The sequence below is a fragment of the Anastrepha ludens genome, chromosome 2 (genome assembly GCF_028408465.1).
Source record: "Anastrepha ludens isolate Willacy chromosome 2, idAnaLude1.1, whole genome shotgun sequence".
Classification (NCBI taxonomy): domain Eukaryota; kingdom Metazoa; phylum Arthropoda; class Insecta; order Diptera; family Tephritidae; genus Anastrepha; species Anastrepha ludens.
In genome coordinates, this window is record NC_071498.1 from 70,864,093 (window position 1) to 70,885,295 (window position 21,203).

Sequence of the window (21,203 nt, forward strand, 5' to 3'; positions counted from 1 at the left end):
TACATGAATGATTTAAAATTTAATTTAACGTAATTGCCATGCAAATAATCGTCACTATTCGAAATGAACGCACACTTTTTCTGCTTAGCCTATTTAAGTAACTGTACTACAATCCCGTTATCTGAACACGACGCAGCTCAAACTCCAAAAAATTTTGTTCATAACCTCTATGAATAATTTTCTTTGAAATAAGTGAAAAGAAATAACTGAGAGTTTTAAGATAAACACGTTAAATTATTTTAATACTTTATAACAGTGGGTGAACGCAGACTTTTTCTACCATGTGTATATGCAGCACACATATATATCAGTTAGGGCGGGTCGATTTAAAAATCGCTCATTGCTCTGTGAAAGTCGTATTCTAGGGATCAAAATAAGAAACTTTGCCGAAGGAACCATACCTCTAAAACGAATTCTGATGTCCCCCAATTTGGGTCGAACGAAAAATCCCACTTTGACCCATTTAGAGTGCTCCAATCGAGTCCAAATGTATGACCGACCCCCACTAACTTTGGACGGCCGATCCACCCATGCCAGTGGCACACCCCCTGGAACTCCCCTGGGGGGTTCCCCATACAATCATTTCAAAGTATCACCATTTTTGGCCTTTACATGAGAAAAGAAACTAAAAAGTTCGACCCAAATTGGGGGACATCAGAATTCATTTTAGAGGTATGGTTCCTTCGGCAAAGTTTCTTATTTTGATCCCTAGAATATGATTTTCACAGAGCAATGGGCGATTTTTTGACTCCCCACAAATCGACCTGGCCTAATATCAGTGCTATCACAGTTTTGCTGCTATGGCCAATTTCGTGTTACAGCGTTAAAAAATAAGGGTAGAAAAAGAAAATTCTTTACAATCTTCAGCTCCACTATATCCAAGCTGTAAAGTCGCAATCGACGCTTTCAAAAAATTTAAAGGTTTTGCTAAAGCATAACGAAGACAATCCAATTTTGAAATGGTTAGTAAGTGCGGATAAAGAATTGGATATATACAAGCGAGCGATCACTAAAATAGGATTAAGGACCAAAAAGGCTTTGCTGTGTGTTTGATACATTGGAGGAGAATCACTCACTCTGAATTTCTTTCATGGGACCAAACAGTCAACTCTTTTATGAATTCAGTAGATTAAAACAGGTGGCCGGCCAGAAACGTCTGAACTGAAGAGTGGTACGAGGGCTGCTTTTTATATTTCGGGATTTGGCAAGCCCGGTGTTGCAATCTGGCAACTGACAGCTGTATCGCAAAGTTTAACATTTTTTAGCTTTTACGTACTCAGAACGATTTGAAATACCAGCGCTATTTGTGTTATTTACAGTAACTTAAAAGATTCATCTCGGTCCAAAAATGGAATTAAATCGTGAACATTTTCGTGCGATTATTTTTTACAACTTTCGACGTGGATTAACTCAGCAACATTGCATGGATGAACTTAATTCATTTTTTGGCGATGAAGCTCCATCAAGGACCAGTGTTTATCGATGGTATGGTGAATACAATCGTGGTCGTAGTTCACTCCAAGACGAATTTCGTGAAGGTCGTCCAAAATCAGTTGTTGTTCCGAAAACCATTGATGCTGTGCGCGAACTGATATTGCAAGAGCCAAATCCAACAAAAGTTGTTCGCGCACGAAGCACTTCCAAGCAAATGGTCGCCTGTTTTTTCGGGAAAACTGGACATGTCGCCACCGTACCACGAACAACGCGAACCGAACAACGCAGAACAGTAAATTCTGAGTGGTACACAACCATTTGTTTGCCAATTGTCTTACAAGAAATTAGGAAAACCAATCGCCAAAGACGGAGCACTTTTCACCAGGACAATGCGAGCTCTCACACATCGGCTCAAACAACTGCATTTTTAAGCACTCGAGACATCGAATTAATGGATCATCCGCCGTATAGTCCTGACTTGGCACCGAATGACTTCTTTTTATTCCCGTACGTAAAAAACAAACTGAGAGGTCAACGTTTTTCGACACCTGAAGAAGCGGTTGCGCCATTCAGAATGCATGTTTTGGAGGTACCTCATTCAGAGTGGCAAAAGTGCTTCGTCAATTGGTTGAAACGCATGCAAAAGTGTATAAATCTTCATGGAGAATATTTTGAAAAACAATAAAGTGATTTTCGATGATTAAAATTTGTTTTTGTTCTCTAATCCCGACATATAAGAGGCACCCCTCGTACGGACACTTCTTTAACTTTGCGATGAGAGTTTTTACCGCACCCGCTATCAATTTTAGACTTGGAAACAAGCAATACGAAAGTTTCTAGATGGTAAAAACTGGTTCAAGAGGGTCTGCGAAAAAGAGTTGGTAAACTAAATCGGATAACTCTTTCTAAAAATACGTTCACATATAAGTAGATGATATACTTCTTCGCGCTTAACTCTAAATCCGTAATTAAAAAGCGCGATTTCCCTTGCAAAATTTCTCTCCCCAAATCTGAGATTATAAAATAATCCTAGATAATAACGATACTTTTCGACATACATACAACCCTATGTTTTCTGTGTTATCGATAATTATTATTACGAATGCAAGGAGATACATCAAAATAAAAACTAAATGAAATGGATGCCGGCAAAGAAAACAGGTCATTAAACCTAATTCTAATAAAATGTTTGTTAAATATTATTAATTAGGGATTCATTTTACAGAAAAAAAGTGTGTCCATAAATATTTTGTCCTCTTACTGCCATCATTTTTTGCAACCTCAGTAAACGGCGCATACGGATTTCCTTCAACTGTTTATTATTAGCAGCCAATTAATTGCGCAATTAAATTAACTATTCCTTCTCCTTGTATTTTCTTCACATCGTTAATAATAATTAAAGAAACCAAAAACACCGAAATATTCCACCAAAATAATTTCTATGAAGAAAAACCTCTCAAAGCAGTATTGACAGCTGATTGTCAATTTTGCAGGTAATCTGGCATATGTGAACGGGTAGATTAATTTGGTGGATTTATAGGTGTCTAATGCATATGTGAACGTATTATAAGTTCAATAATTTTCAGAAAATGTGAGTGTGGTCTGCCGAAGGCACAAAAGTCAGCAATATAAGCGTTAACTCCATGAAGAATGTTATAATGGATCTCCATACAATAAATAATATTATTGTACAATAAATTTTTTTATATTTTTGATTCATATACTATAAATAAATAAATAAAATAGAGCAGTATTTGAAATTAAAATTGTATGGTTGTTCATATTCCGATACCACTTCTCGGCGCTCAGACTTTCACAATAACATCTCAAAGGTGCGCTCCGAATATAAAGTGAAAAGTGAGTCCTCAGAGGACCGCACGGAACGTTTTGAAATCACGTTATGTCTTTTTGTTACCTTGTTGATGTTTATTCTCTTTTGAATAAATGAAATCTTTGTTAGTTAACTGAACGAAATTTCTGGGGCGCCAGAAGGAGTCCTATGGGCAGACTTTTTTATACGCACAGAGAGTTCCAGATTGTGCTGCTTGCGAACCCCGCTGTTTGGTTAAGAATCTCGTAAGTGTAGAGGTGTATCTAAATTTCTTTTTGGTTCACAAAAAAATTGTATTTTTCGAGTATTATATTTTACATCCTAACGTAACTTTTAATTTTTCTTTACAAAAGTTCGTTATTTTGCCGCAATCTTCTTAGTTTTCTCACACACCTCATCTGCATTTACATACGTCACAACAAAGTTGCATTCATCCTACCACTTCACACAGCGTAATTCTCCATTCTATCATTCTAGGGTAGCAATGGCGAGTAATCGTATACTCTTAAGAGCGCACGCGGTAAATACTCGAACGATGATCAAAAATTCTACATACTGTACACATACATATTTTCATATGCATATGTATAAGTATGTATGTATGTAAGTGCTCCAAGCGTACATTTTTAAGCAGTGTGCACGCACTCGTTATCATATCTCAGTGCCACACATCTGTAAACATTTACATTTCAATATCATTTATCGTTCATCAATTGGTATTTAAAATCGTCTTAACTTGATTGCTGGCGGATTATGCGACTCACTGCCTCGCCAACTTGCAGCTAAGAGGAATCGATCTGAGCTGCATTACGGCGGGCCGCACTGAGAGGCAACCACAGGAACTAGACTACGTAGGGTACACAGACGCAGGCAAAGTTGATGTCCGACAATGCTCTATTGACCGAAGCACAAAGCGGCTAAATAAACAATTCAACCAAATCGAAAAAAAAAATAAAAAAATCAAATAAAAATAAAAATTTAAAGCAAATTAAATAAAAAACTGTTCAATAAACAAACCAATTCATTGGCTGTGGGTACAACGCATTTTTTGATGAAAAAACGAAATAATGAATTCTCTTCGCTTGTGTCATCGGCAGTGGATTGCCTTGAATGTGTCAAACTGTTTGTCCGCGACCATTTATTTATTTGTTTCTATATTTGTGAGATTTTCATCGTTTTGGTCTGACTGACATGTCCGTATATTTAGCAGTATAGAGTGGCATCCGTTTATGAAGCGGGAAATATACATAGTATTCTCTGCCCTTAAATAATGAATAGTAAATTTAGTGAGTCACAGCCGAAGACTAAAGAACGGATTTTCTTTCTTTTTATTGTGTTGAAGTTTTCATTTGTTTGAACAGTGGAAATGGTTTAGCTTTTTTTTTTGTCATACTCTGCTTTAGATTTTTATTACGGTAAGTTGACCTGCGGACATGCGTTATTTTTATAACCCTTTGAAATATTTTGGTAAAATGTGAGATTTCGAATTTCTATTGTAATGCAAATCAAATGATGATTTTGATTTTTAATGATTCAATGCATAAATCGAAATGGTTAAAGGCTGAGTCAACTGTTTAGAAGAACTACAGTAGTAGAGAAAATTAAGGAGTCTAAAATTAAAAATGGACGCAAGAAAGTTACAAAATTAAATGCAAATAGTGGCATGTAAAAATAAGTTTGTTTTAACTGCTTTCTTGGGCCCGCGGAATTGGAATAATTTTTTCAGACTAAACCCTTCCATGGACCAGCTAACTTGTTCATCCAGTTTATGCAGCTAGTTAAAGACTTGGAAGATAGTTAAACACTTGTTTGTCTTTGAAAAATATATAAAACTTATTTTTATGAATAATGATAATAATAATTGGCGAGTACACTTCTGTTAGGTGCTTGGCCGAGCTCCTCCTCCTATTTGTGGTGTGCGTCTTGATGTTGTTCCACAAATGGAGGGACCTACAGCTTCAAGCCGACTCCGAACGGCAGATATTTTTATGAGGAGCTTTTTCATGGCAGAAATACACTCGGAGGTTTCCCATTGCCTGCCGAGGGGCGACCGCTATTAGAAAAATGTTTTTTTATTAATTTTGCTTTCACCGAGATTCGAACCAACGATCTCTCTGTGAATTCCGAATAGTAATCACGCACCAACCCATTCGGCTACGGCGGCCGCCTTAACTAGCTTCAATCTTTTTAGACCTCAATACGATCACTTCTGGCTGAGATATCGAGGAGGATAATCGAAAAAGATCGTTTTGCATTCGATCAGCGATATCGCATTAACCAATTATTGCACAGAAAATTTAAAAATTTTTTCAAAACTCATTTTTGCCATCTTTGACATAAATTTTAAAAAGCAAGGCAAAAGAATAATTGCTTTTTTGAAAATAAAGCGCTATACAAAATTTTTGATTAATTTGGTTATATAACGTAATGCCCAAACTTAACCGTTTTCGAGGAATTCGATTATATTTTTTATATGTCTTTTTTTGCTTTACGTCCACTTTTTAAATATGTATTAATTCAAATGACCCATTTTTTCAATTTTAGTTAAAGGGTATGCCAGTTAGGATAGGACTGTTTAATCAAATTTTGAATTTACGATAGCGTTGTAATTTCCCATTTCACATCATTGAAACAAATTTTTTTGTATAGAAACTGCAAATCCAGCTTATTAATTTAAAACTAAATAGTACACCTTTTTAGATATCCAAAAATTGTAATATTCTAAGAATAATTTAATCGAATATACTTAGCAGGTAGCTCAACATATACATCGAACATTAACAACACTAAAGAAAATAATGGGAATTTGCAACATGTCGAGAGCGAAATAAAATGATAGATGAATGAAAATTTAAGTCCTTTTCATGAAATTTTAGCCTCCACTAATTGAGTAAGCTTTACCCCCCAAAAGCTTTAGACCTATCAGTATGACCTTTTTCATGTTGAAAATCTCGAATGGCTAGTGGAGTTGCATATACGTTAGAGGTCGCTGAAGGTTCACCCTCTTTCTCCATTTCAGCATGGCTATCAAAGCGGAAAATCCTGCGAGTCGGCATTGCAAAACCTTGTTGCTAGGATAGAGCAGGCCATCGACAGGAGACGTGACCTTAAATGAAGCTGGAGTCTAGACACAAGCATATACGGACGACGTTGCCTGTCTGATGACGGTCCCTTCGCTTATGAACATCTGTAGAAAAGTGCAGAAAACTTTGGATATGATTGACACTTGGCGCTGTGCGAATGGGCTATCGGCAAACCTCATAAAAACTGGTATTGTCCTCTTTCAATTTGGTGGTAAACACAAACAAGCGGCCAAATCACAGCGGAGAAGTAGACCAAACAATTATTAGCAGTGTACCAGAACCCGCTTATGCAAATATTCGTTTCTTAAAAGGAAGATTCATTCATGAATACAAGTATTACGTTTGCCCAATGCGGTTCTGAATTTGTCTTAACCTTCTCAACGTGCTCCGGAATTTGAAGTCTTTCTGCAAATAAACGTTCTTGAATCGTGTCTTTTGATACATTAACACCACTTTTTCTTAAAACTGCTTCAGCTTCACCCAACGATAAGTTTGGTTTTGTCACAAACAAATCAATGGTCTGCTGTACACCGAGGAACCCATTTATTTATGAACGTCTTCGACTTCTTCAAACATTTAGTTGCAGATGCAATTAACATTTTTGATCTTTGGGATGCGTATATAGGAACACTGCTTCAAATCGTTTTTCATACGCGGGACCCATTTTGTAAAAACAACTTACGCTTTCTAAATTTCTCACAAAATTTTTCAAATTGATATGCACATTTAGCAGCATTCAAAGTTTTTTTTGGAACGTAACTCTAAGTTAGAATTTTGTTGGTCATCCTGACAGACAGGCTGTTTGTTCATTTTTCAGCAAAATACATAGCATAGTAAAGGAATATTAGGGATAATGCGTGACTGAGAATTCTATATCTGAAACTGTAGTATGAAATTCGAAGACAAAACCATCGATAAACCTAAATACCTCCACATCATCTAAAAAATATTTTTAAAGCGCAAAAAAATATACTTGCCTCCTACATTCAGATTAACAACCCCACTTTGTTCATTTGCCGCTCGTCTCAATTGATGGCGCTAAATAAAAGTTATCAAAATTTAATACATTCAACAAGGTGAATCTGAGACGAACAACTCTTAAAGAAATAATAGGAATTCTAAAACGAAATTATTGATGTTCTTATACCACGTGTACAAGTATGCAGGGCCAGTTGGGTAATGCTCAACATTTTCGATCACTGCTCTGCACTTCGATTTGTAGACTACCATCTATACTATTTCTGTTTACTTTTACTATATAATTCTAGCTTTTACCAAAAACACCTCTGTCGTTAAGGTAAAGTGTACAAAATAATAAAAAATCAGTCGATATAGAAATCAAGCGTAGCGTTTGGCACACAGCGAGCATAAATTTAGTATGAACCCATATGAACCGGATGCGATTGTGCATTCCTAGCAAGTTTAATTTCTCGACGCACTCAAGGACAAATGAGAACTTAACCTCAAAAACTCGCTTATTCCGGAGTGGTCTGTCTAAGTTGATCTCTGTACTTAAACAGATAGCATACACCTTCTGCTTGGAAGATGCTGGGAAAACTACCCATGGGCCCAGACCACTTTGTATTGGAGCCATATATTCTAACGCCAGTGCCTTCTGGTGCCTTCGAGTCATCTGTATACCAGTGCACAGGACATTTTTCGAGTTCAAGAGAAACATCCTTCATCTTTCATACATCAAAATTTTCCCAATGTGTGACTAAAATCGTTATTACTTAAATGTTTGTTTGTTTATTTTCATGTTTGAAAACTTTTCGTAATATTTTCCTAACGAATCGCTATTGATAAGTAATACATACACCAATATATCATATTGCATTGCATTTGTTACAATAACAACATCTACATTTGGAACAACACCGTTGATAAACAAAAAAAACAAGAATCACACCAACGATCATCACGAACCAGTTTGTTGTGTTGCCAAAGATCGTTTTGTGGCGATTAGAAGACAATGAATTCGCGATTTACTAAGATCCAACGCGATCGACCGCCACTACGAAAAACATTGGATACGATGAGACACAAGCGTTTCAACATCGTCGGAGGGTCGACTGGCTACGAGATAATTCAATGGAATACGTAGATGATGAAGAAATAAAAGCTGGCTGAATGGACGCTGCGGTGAAGTATTGAGGAGGAGGGAGTAAGAGAGAGAAAACACTTAGAGCCGCTTGGATTGCATTAATGTATTAGTGGATCCCCAACTACTCCACTGAAAGTGCTATGCCGAGGATGGTTGCTTGATTATTCAGTTCTTTCAATTGTAATAATACCTGAGACTAATACCTGCATGTAAACTGAATTATATGTGAAAGTGAACAGAGATAAGCGTTTCAACAGATCTAGTTTGTGGATGAATTTATATTTATAGTCTCTCAGCCTGGTACACTGGATGTTAGATGTAGTAGCTAGGTGGCTAAGCCTGGAAGAAGTTTCGACCACTAATAATATCATGCTTGAACAGTGGTGATGGGATTTAATAACAAATGTCAACATCTCGGCTATATTTTGGATATAGAGGTATGTTATAAATTTGGGAGGGTTTTTGTTATTGTAGCAGCTTAGATATTCTCAATAAATATTTGAGAAATGCTACTGAAGCAACTGTCCCTGGCCGGGTATTAATCTATTGGTCATAGTTGAAGATAATTTGCACCTCAATTTCATCACAATCATTTCCGATTAATAATTTCGTAGGGACCCAGTGCAGTTTCGGTTGATGATAAGTAGAGATCGGATTTTTATGCAAATTGAATATTTTATTATGATGAGTTTCTACCTAGGTGCGAACTTCATGTGATGTTAAACAAAAATATGCACTTGCATAAGAATCCGATGTCTAATGATAAGTAACAATGATCAGCACATGAGAACTCACCAAAGTGATCATGCAATTTAGCCAAGACGCTTTAGAATATAATCATCATCTTTGTATGCAATTCAAAGAGAAAACATTTTTTTTAAAACGAAAAACAAGAGAGCTATTCAGTGATTTAATTACATGAAGCTGATCATTTGATTTCATATTAATTTATTTATGATACAGATTCATTGGAGATAAAGTGTATAGACGTTTAGGGTATCCCGTGGCAGAACTAGGTTTTAAATTTAAAGTTTCTTCCTAACCGCTGAGGGAGGAAAAAACGTTAGTTTCGTTACCGATCGGATTATTTAGCAAAATTGGCGTTATTGGTCACATCTATAAGACGACCCTCTATTAAAACATCAACAGCAATTTTGACAGTCCCAAAGTAACGGTTATTGTGCATTGTCAGGCAGTGGAATAATTGAACAATATTTTTCCGATAATGAATGGCGCCACGCCACACGGGGCCACCAACTGATAGACTTCTTCGGTGACATATCCTGACCACCCAGATCGTCCGATTTTACCACTATGAACATTTATTGTGGGGTACTTCACGTGAATATGAAACAAAACCAGTGATTATCTCGGCACTAGAATAAAATATTGTTAATCTATCCGTACCGTTAATGGCATCCGGACAACAATGCTCCAGCAAGTGACACGGAGTACAGAGGCTAGATTCCAAGAGTATGTACATCGTAACGGCCAACTATCACTCGCAACGTTCAGACGGTAGTTTTACTATTTGCGCTTATACAGCGCACTTTGATTTTGCTATATTCATTCTCTATATACATAGTTCACAAGTATCGCAGTGATGGCCCCCGGGCCCTCCGATTTAGGGGAAAATCGTTTCTTCCTACTATCTGAAAGTCAAAAAACCAAAAAGAAAGGATCTATTTTGAAACTTCGAAGTGATTTTCCTGAACTACCAACTATCCACAAACCAGAACCGAAATTTGTAGGTGTTGCATCAATCGACTCTGGCAAGATTCTTTCCGCATACTCGTGCGTCACAGAACACAGAGGGCTTAATGCTATCTGTAAAGAAATTATATCAATCTCAAATTCAAGAGACGGTAATCTCCTCTGGTAAAAACGAAGTCAATAGTAGAAATATTTATAAAGACCAATAATGTAGCAGGTATTTGCCAAATTTCTTCTTCTTTTCTTTCAGCTTAACTATGTGAAGGGTACCGCTTTTGCCCCCTGCCTCAATAATATTCCTGAAAACGAAATCGCTGAAGACCTCGATTCTAATCGTGTAGTGTCAACAAATTTACAAAACCCGTGGATGGTGTAACCAAACCAACAGAAGTTTATCTGCTTACTTTCGACCTTTACCAAGCAAAATAGATATATCCTAGCATAACGTAAAAATACGTGAATATATCCCCAATCCGATGAGGTGCAAATCTTGTCAAATATTTGGCCATACGATAAACATTGCAACAACACACCGAGCTGTGTAAACTGCAGTCTCTCACCACAGCCACGTATTAAAATAAACAATACATGCATTTTGCGTGAAACATTTATTGTAATATCTACAGAAAACAAACAACAACAAATGAACTCCCAATAAGCTACTCAGCAATCACAGCAGAGAACGTTAATGTATATGTATATGTTATGTACATTAACGTTCTCTGTCACAGCAAACAAATTAACGTTCTCTGCAGCAAGTACGAATGAAATTAATGAAAAAGAGAACAATCAAGGAAAAAATGTAAAACAAAAACCAGAAACTCACCACGAAATTCAAGCCCCTACGCACCATTCACTGAATTCTCATTCAAATCTCAACTCACATGCAAAAAACAATCCTGCAACAAATTCCCACCTATCGCCAGTCACTTCTGACACTCTTTACACTACGCCCAACATATCAAATTTCCCTCATTCGCTCGCTAATCTTCCCATCGAAGCAACAAATACGGCACCATTAAGTTCTCTTTCTAATCTTGCAGGATTACACTCTCCAGAAACAGTTAGACCCAAAAATTCATTTATGCATCAATCGAGCATATCCGATGATAGTAGCTAGCGCTCTTAAACAATAACTCAACATGAACACCTATTTACCGCTCTTTTTCTTTTCTATGTTATGTCTCTTTAAATAGTTCAATGGAATATGAAAGGCTATTACCACTGCAAAGCACCTTCATAATTAAAAAAAACATGTTACTAAATTCAAGCTTGATCATGCCAATTGGGATTTATATCAAAGTGGATGTAATAAATGCTTTCAAAGTTGGCCGACCACCAGTGTTAACCAAGAGGTTGCGAAAATTACCTAGACCATTAGAACAGTTGCTAACATAGCCATACCTCAGAGCAAGCCAAGCTCTGGCAAACGGTTCATCCACTGGTGGAACAGTGAATTAAATAGGCTAAGATAAAAGAAACAACGACTTTAGCACAGCCACAAACTCTGTATGACCATCGCGAATTTGATAGAATATAAAAGAGTTAACGCAATTTTTAAAAAATCCGTAAAGGCAGCCAAAAGAAAAAGCCTAGAAGAATTTACGTGGAAAATTGCATCCGTCTCCACACCTAGCAAGATATGGGCTGATATAAAAACATTAACCGGCACCCCGCATACTCCTATTAAAGCCATAAAACATAACATCCCCAAATATTATAGCTGAAACTTACGCCACCACCTGGCCTACAAGTTCAGCAGACAACAATTTTTCAACTGAATATTGCTCAAAAAAGGAAAAAATTATTTCAAGTAGGTATATATAGACAAAGTCATGTGTGCCGAGAAGCAAGGCACTTGGAAACTGAATTTACAATAATTGCACTAGAGTTTACATTAACTCATGGAAAGGCAAAACCGCAGGTGCTGATCGAATTTCGTATTCCATAATGAAGTATCGCCCGACATTTGAAAAAAATAGATTATTGTATTACCTATATAACAAAATCTTGCTAAACGGAGTCTACCCCCATGTGTGGAAGTCGGCCGTTCTTCTACGTATACTAAAACCTAATAAAGCTCTACTTGACATCAATAGTTACCGACCGATCTCTTTAATTTCTTGCATCAGTAAGAGGTGCAAACTAATTAACTATAATCAAGTAGCCTTTAAAAACAAACATAGCACAACAGACGCACTGCTTCATCTCCAACATTTCGTATCTAATGCACTTTCAATCAAAAGTGACGTCTCTGTGCTAGCAACGGGCTTCTAAGGGCATTCGATAGCGTGGGGATTCATGTGGTGCTATCTGAGGCATGGGGAGTCGGTCCTAGAGTTTTTAATCTCGTTAAAATCTTTATGACTGGGCGCAAGTTTGAGATTAGAATAAATGGCAACCTCTCCAATTGTCACCCACTCAACAATTGGATCCCTCAAGGGCCCCCTTTGTCAATGGTAAAATATAGAAACCTAGGTCTTTCTGTTTATGCAGACGACGCAGTAATTTTTACAAAAGAAAAGAATTTAACTAAAGTAAACAACACATTTAAAAACATAATTACAGACATAAACAGAGCAAACCTATCAATTGGAAAATGTAAAATATTGCATATTTGTAAAAAACGTAACCGTACCCTACTTTGACAATTAATAACTTGAATTTTGAAAATGTAAGCAACATTGTTTAGTTTTAAGAAAAAAATAGCTGCCAGACTCAATATACTCAAGTATTTGTCATCCAAACACCTTAGTCAATATCACTAGAGCAATCATACTTTCTAAGACAGACTACGGTCTACCTGTGTACGGATAGACCTCCAATACTAATATTAAGCTACTTGATGCCCCATACCATACTGCTGTTCGTCGTCGTATAGGGTGCGCCATGTAAAATTTGCTTTTTGAATCGGCTATAAAAAAAAAACTAATCAATATTTTTTCAAACCTTTTTTTTTATTTTAAAGATTGAACATTGTCATTTATGAATTAAAAATAATATCGCTCAAATGACTGCCACGACTGGCTTTACAGTAGGCCATTCGATCAACCCAATTTTTAAGCACATTTTCGATTGTTTGGGCTCCAATTTCATGAATGGCAACTTCGATTTCGTGTTTTAAAGCATCAATCGTCTCTGGATGGTTCGCATAGCATTTGTTCTTAACGGCTCCCCACAAAAAATAGTCCAACGGGCTTAAATCACAGCTCCGAGGCGGCCAACTGATATCGGAATTCAAAAACGGCAGCCAAAAGTTCGAGTGTAACTTTGGCAGTGTGACAAGTTGCACCGTCCTGTTGAAACCAAATGTCGTCCATGTCATCCTCTTCAATTTTTGGAAACAAAAACTCGTTGAGCATGTTACGGTAACGCTCGCTATTTACTGTAACCGTGGAAGAAGAAGAAGACTCACCACTTTGGAAATAGGTTTTCAATATTTCCCAATTTTGTTCAAGCGTATAGCGTCCCATTTCGTAAATGTCAAACCTTTAAGTAAATTATGAACACATTGGGCATGTCATTTGTGTTAACATTCTCAAAAAAATAGATGGTTCAAAAAGCAAACGCTATATGGCGTATAAACGCCATCCCAACATCCCCTGTAAAATGAGTTTTGGCAGAAGCTGGTCTCCCTACTATAAAGGAACGTGTAATCGAAGCGATGTGGCTGCTAATTCCGAAACTCTTTTCTAACTACTACTAATCATATTTTGCACAAGGATTACATATCGGCGTTCCGACACAAACGTAAATATAGGCTCAAGTCCACAATTTGCCGCTGCATTTCGTGTGGCTTAGAGATTGATTTGACTCTACCAAGAGCTGCACTAAATTAAACTGCCAACCATCGTGGTTTATACGTAAATCAAATTTCAACACCGTTCTCCAGGCACTTAAAAAATCTACGACAAGTAGTTCGACCTATCAACAATATAAAAGAAACATATAAAAAAACATATTGACTTGATTAAACAGAATGGCAGAATGGTATACGTTTAGGCATCGGTATATTGCATTCAATGGCAGGTGCAAACCATCTCTATACCCAAGAAATACACCTCGATATTATCAAGGCAGTTCGCCCGACTCAGAATCGGATATACCAAACTCACACATCAGCTAACCCATCAGCTGGCCATTTTTTAAATGAGAAAGTTTCAGGAAAAAACACTTCGGATCACCCAAACTTCTGCTCTACTGGCTACTGCTTCTACCAACAACATAACAGCTTTAGTACTGTGATTTAATAGGATTTGCTAATAATAACACAGACTGATCTATATAACTATCGAGTTGTAGGCCTTGGCAGCTAGTACTCGTTCTAGTATTAGTTTTAGTTTTATATATTAATTTTAATAAATAAAAAAATAAATAATTCTTAGTTCTGCCAGCGCATACCCTGTATGTATACGGGTATTCACAACAATAATCAGCTCAATCATTGAAAATACCATAATTACAATAATAAATAAAACGTAAACGAAGTTTGCCACAACTGATGAATGAATTGTCAAAGACGATTGCTTATGCTCCACACAGCTGCCCCTATGCCATCCACCAATGTCGATGTGACGAATGCCAGTGTCTACAGCATTAGCCTTAATGACATACTCGACTCGTGCAACGCCTACGTAAACATAAATACATCAACAAACAGAAGATGGTCAGAATTAAAAATAATAAGTAAAGAAGAAAGGCTAATAATAATAAACGCAAATAAAACAACAACAGTGTTGACAAAGGAATATCACCAGCAGCAGAGGTACATACAAAGATGAAGCGAGCAATGAAGTTTTAACAAAATCAACAATAAAAATCACTTAGAAAGAAAATAAAAAAATGGATAGAAGTTATGGACCTAAAAGAGGGTTAGGTGGAAAAAATTGTCAGCAAAAAACAACAAACAACAAAAACATTAAAATTTAAAAAAAATGTGTGTCAAAAAAAGGTGACAAGCAGAAGACACCAACTAACGACAGACTGACCTTTAAAATGCTGCGGTAATTTAGTGAACGAGATTTGAAGATATCACCGTACAGCGATGGACTGATGGTGCCATAGAAAGTCCGAAAGACGGTATGACTTGTTGAGTGGCTGCAAGACGGACCGACGGACGACATTCAAATGAATGACAAAATGTAGACTAAACGCTGAGGGATAAGATAAACAGAGGGACCGTCAGGCGAACGGGCAAACTGAAGAGACAAAACTTCAATGAGGCGACAAAAAGGCTGAAGTGCATTCAAAAATAAAAGTGTATGCATACACAACTACATATGTGGGGATGTAACCATGGATGTGTGTATGTATGTGTGCTTGCTCGTATAAATTATTGTTATTGCGCTTTTGAAAGTGAAGCTGGCCTCAGATGAGCAAGACGAGATGAAAGCGCAATACCAAACCAAAGTGAGGAAGTACTTCAAAATATGAAAAGTGGAAAGAAAAATTCACACCATAAGTATTATTAAAAAATGGTTGGAAAGCGATCTAAGCGAAATAAGTGACATATACTCGTATAGGTATGTAGGGGTGCAGCAATAGTCAACACAAAATAGAGTTAATGAAATATTATAAGACAAAAAATATTTTTAGGACCTATATAATTAAATGAATTTTGTGAGTGTACAACCATTAATTTGTTGTTCTTTAGCCGCGTTATCGCTCTTCCCACCTCGTCATGGTCGGGTAGCGGAACGACAATTCCGTCGTCAATGATTCTCTGTGACATGCTTAGCTGTCACTATTTAGTAGGTTCGACAAGTGTTCCCTCCATAATTTAAGAATGCTCTGAATGTCGGTCACCAGATCACCGTATTTATTCTTACAGGAAAACGCCCTGGTCTTGAAACCTTCTGTAAGCCGCCGAACTTTCTGGTAGAATTTTCGGGCGTTGTTCCTATTGGCCAGCATCTCAAGCTCCTCGCACTCACGTATTTCGGCCTCTCGTTTTTTCTGTCGGATAATACGTCTCTCTTCCTTTCTTAACTCTCTATAGCGATCCCACATGGCTCGCGTTGCGGCCGATCGCAGCGTGGCTCAATAGGCAGCATCTTTTCTTTCGGTGGCAGCATGACATTCCTTGTCGTACCAACTGTTTTTTCGGGCTCGCCAGAATTCGATTTCGAAATTGTGAGTACGGCAGTGTCATCCGCGAATGTTGCAACTACTATTTCTTCAGAAACTGGTAGATCGTTTGCGTATAGCAAGTATATCATAGGATTGGCCCATAATATTGTCTTAGGGTACCTCAGCTGAACTTTCACATAGTTCAGACTGTTATTTGCCTTGTTTGACAAAGAAGAATTGTTTTTCGAGGTAGGAATTAATAAAAAAGGTAATAATTTATTGGAAGAGTGTCTCTTATTTTATAGAGTAAGCCATCATGCCAAACGCGGTCAAAGGCTTGAGATATATCGAGAAAAGCCGCTCTGCAAAATTTTCTTGTTCAAATGTTTTGTTCGATGGTACTGTGTATTTTCCTAAAAGCGAATTGGTGATTTGGACTATATTTCGCTCTTGAATTATAGGCATCATTCCTTTGAGGAAAAGGGGCTCCATTGCTTTAGAGCTTCTTCCTGGTTTGCGGATCATTTTTTAGGGGGAACAAAATCAGATAAAATAATAGAACTATACATCTACGTAAGGAAAGTGAGTCCTTCTTCTGTGACTTTGGCAAGTATTCAGATGTAATATTTTTTTATGATATCATCTAGCCTTTAGTTCATTCGTAGGTAGCTGAACTCTTATTCTAACACTAGTAATGATTTTTAACCCTCTTCCCTTTTTTAAAACCTTCAGCTGGGTCCGTGTCTGGCCTTTTTTCTTCCTGCTCGAGGATGCTTTTTAAAAAGTTATGCCCAAAAATCGGTAGAAAATTAAATTTTAGGACGCTACTTAAAGAAAAATGTTAAATTCATGTCCAAAGTCGAAAAAGCCAGTCTGGCCAGATTCGGATGCCCAACAGAGAGATAAAAAATTAAAAAAGAATTGGTCAAAAAACTACTATAAAAAAATAAAATAAAAGCACAATATGCATAACGATGCGTGAACTACACACTTAAGCAACCTATAGCATAACATAAAAAAACGTTGCGTGTAATAAAAAGAACGGTATTCAAATATCATCTCGACAATACACAACTGAAAATTGGAATCCCATTTGATGGTGCATTCAAGAAAATTTGATTATGGCATTCAGTGACTGGCAACAAATACCAGTAAGCATTGCAGTCACATTTACCGCAACAGCAACAATAATTTAAAGACATATCAAAATAAGCAAGTTAGCTTCATCATCTTAAACCGTCACCACTTGGAGCTTTATCGCTGCCATCATTCATATTTTTTATACATTTTTTGTTGCTCATCGATTTGAGCTTCTGTGATTTCTTTATTGCCTTGATAACTCTGATTGGTTGGATGCGTATCTTTGTTGTAGGTTTGATTGTCATATTCATCAAGCACACATTGAAGTTTTCTATTGTCGTTAAAAAAAGTCACACCGCAGTGCGTCGGTTACTTATCGCCATGATGTCTGTTAAAATCTACACATATGTAGCTGAATTAGGTGCTAAGCCTAGACCAAACACCAAAAGAGCCACAGGTGCTGCTGCGACTATTAGTTCCCACTTTCAGTATTTAGTACGTGGGGTAAATAAAGTCATAACCGTTATACATTTGCCTTATATAATATTTGGCTATGCTTTTGCAATAATGCATTTTTGTCAAATTTTCGACTGAAAAGTATCTATATTGACTGGCGTTGTGTTGGTGAAATATAATCCCTACCCATTTACCCCACAATTCTTTCCTATCTTTTTATTCGCCAATTTCGAGCGCTTCTGGTCGGATTGTCTACTTCAATCTGGTCAGTTGCTGACAATGAATGTCCGAATTGAGTATTTGGCCCTATAGTTGCTTTCCAACCCCTCCAAATATATGGCAGGTTCTTGGTAGTAGTCCGGTCTTGGCGATCGTGTGGTGGTCAAAATAATATTAATTCAATCGTAAAATAAATAAACCAAAGGTATATAAATCTGCAACTAAATTTCTTATGATAAACTTGTGCGAATGCACCCAGTGATGTGACCGCCAACAAAACTATAAGCTCTATGAAGTAATTGGAGCGGAGTTTTTCTTTTAAGCCTCTAATGACGGCTGTCTTCTCCCAGTAGACATGATACCAAAGTATTTGGGTGCAGGGGTAATCTATTTTTATAGCGCGTTGCTGTGTTTTATTTACTCTTTAACCACCAGTATTTTGAGATCACTTGGAGATATACCACGGCCAATTTATTATCATCCTGAGTACTTTAGACTGGAATCTCCGTAGTATTTTGATATTTGAGTAAGCTCTAGTACCTCATAGCTAGAATCGGTTTGAGAAAGGCCTTATACAAGATAATTTTATTACGTAGCGACAGGGATTTTTTGTTTACTAACCAATAGAGATATGAGGGGGAGCAGGACTGGACTTCACTTGGGGTGTCCAATTGGATTCGGTTAGCACGAGAAAGAAACGACTGATGCGCTTTGTTAAGCTCGGCCGAAATCGCGTTAGCGGGTACAACGCCCATTAAGAAGGAGAAGCACCAGTAGAGAAAAGTAGGTTTTAAACCCAAAGCTTTCCTTTTTGTAAAGGTGTGAGTTTTCTAAGTTAGTTATGGGTCCGTATGTTTCTTGAACGTGACTAAATCACATTCGTCAGTTTTGTAGCCATTGGATAATGTCATCCAGACGTTTTTGCTATTTCGGAGATATTTTATTCGGGACTTTATCAACAGCTAGGACTGCTGCATCATTGGCAAATGTTCCGATTCTGGCACCTGAAGAGCCAGGCAGACCATGCGCATAATATGGGGCTTAGGACGGAGGCATACCAGCACTTATTTCGTGGAAATGGGTTACTTGTTTCAAAAAAAGTGTCTAACGGATACGAGTTTATAAAATTGTAGAAATTTCTTTGGTCAGATTTTTTGGTAAATTAAAAAAGCTGTCAAAAGCTTGAGAGATGTCGAAAAATTATTTACTTGGTAAAGCAATATTTATGCTCCACGATACGGTGCACGTGCTTAATGGTGTTGTGCTTACGGGAACCACAAAATTGATGTTTGGGAACTAAGTGATTTTGCTCAATTAAGAAATAAGATTTCCATTAAAAACAAAAAAATAAATAATTGGCGCGTACACTTCTGTTAGGTGTTTGGCCGAGCTCCTCCTCCTATTTGTGGTGTGCGTGTTGATGTTGTTCCACAAATGGAGAGACCTACAGTTTCAAGCCGACTCCGAACGGCAGATATTTTTATGAGGAGGGTTTTCATGTCAGAAATACACTCGGAGGTTTGCCATTGCCGGCCGAGGGGCGACCGCTATTAGAAAAATGTTTTTCTTAATTTTGCTTTCACCGAGATTCGAAGCAACGATCTCTCTGTGAATTCCGAATGGTAATCACGCACCAACCCATTCGGCTACGGCGGCCGATAAGATTTCCATTAGCTTGGAGATAATCGATAGTAAACTTATCGGGCGGTATGCTCTGGGATTATTTGAGTGCTTTCCTGGTTTTCAAATAATGATTATTTGAGCAACTTTTCGCTAAGGTGGAACAAATCCTTTCATCATGATTGCATTCAAGAGTTGGGTAAGAAATATTTTTGCATCTTTTGGTGATTCTCTTAAGAGTTTTGCTGTTATAAGTCGTAACCCTGAGCTATTTTAGGTTTTATTTATTTATTTAATTCCATTTGACAAGTTTCATCTAAAAGTGAAGCAAAGTGGAATTGGATATATGGGGGTGCTTCGTCTGAGTTGGGAACAAAAACTTTAGAGAGATATTTAGCAAAGCAATCCGCTTTCTGAGCGTTCGTTTTTGCCCAGGTTTTATCTGGTTTATAATGGGAGGGTTTTGTTGAATTGGGTTTTTTAGGCGTTTGGTTGCCTTCCACAGGGAGTAGTTCTGATTAGGGCAGTAGTATCGAGGCCTTCTAAATACTCTTGTGTTACTTGGTTTTTTTTACTGATCAGTAGTCATTGCGCTTCTTTTGTAGGCGAGTTCAGGAATTTTTTGTCCTATGGGCATCGAGAGTATTGCCATATTTTTGAGCTTGGCGCTTTTCTTTGAGTTTGCATGCGGTAAAGGAGGGCATAGTCTTTTTCGCTGATTTGTGTATTTGCATTGGAGTAAAGTACGCAGATTATTGTACGTAATTAATGGAGTGTTCCGTCCACTTCAGTGATATCATCATCCGTTCTTAGTGGAAATTCGGTATTTAGAGAGTTGGCGACTTGTTTTTTTAAATTTAACCAATCAGTTTTTTATTGTAGAGAGTGCGTTTTTGACTCAAGTTGCTGACAAGTTAAAGTAACACTTATGTACTAGTGTATTGTAAGGCAGGCTTCTTTTTTTCATCTGAGGGCCAATAAGTAGGCTTACCAGTGGAGATTGGAAATGCAAAATAGAGTATATAAAATATGAATAATGATTAGTGATAATAATAATTACCTCGATTTTCTGATCGCTGTAACGCAGAACTGGCTTCCCCAAGCACAAAATAGTGAAAGCACTTTTTTGAAGCGTAGTGCCGTCGTATAGTGCGATGCGATGATTAGTTAGGCTACAGTTATGTTGACAAAATTGTAACAGCTGTGACAACAAAGTCAAACAATCACAAAAACAAAAAAGCGAATAATAACTGCAATAACAACAACAGTGATAACTCATTCAAAACGACATTCATACAGCAAATTAACGGCTGCATAATAAACAACTGTGAATATTGGTCAAATGCCATTAAAGCAAAATAAACGGCAATAAACATTTTGAAGATTAACCAACGTGTATATATGTATGTGCGCGTGTTACCTTAACAGGAAGAAAAAAGAGCAGAAAGAAAGTTGTGGCTGATGTGCAACATTTATGTACGAGTGCATTGCATTAAATTGATTGTTGTTGCAATTTTGCTGCAATATACAAAGTCGAAATGTTTGTCGAGATGATAAGTTGTAAAAATGCCACTGATGAGACGTTCCACATATG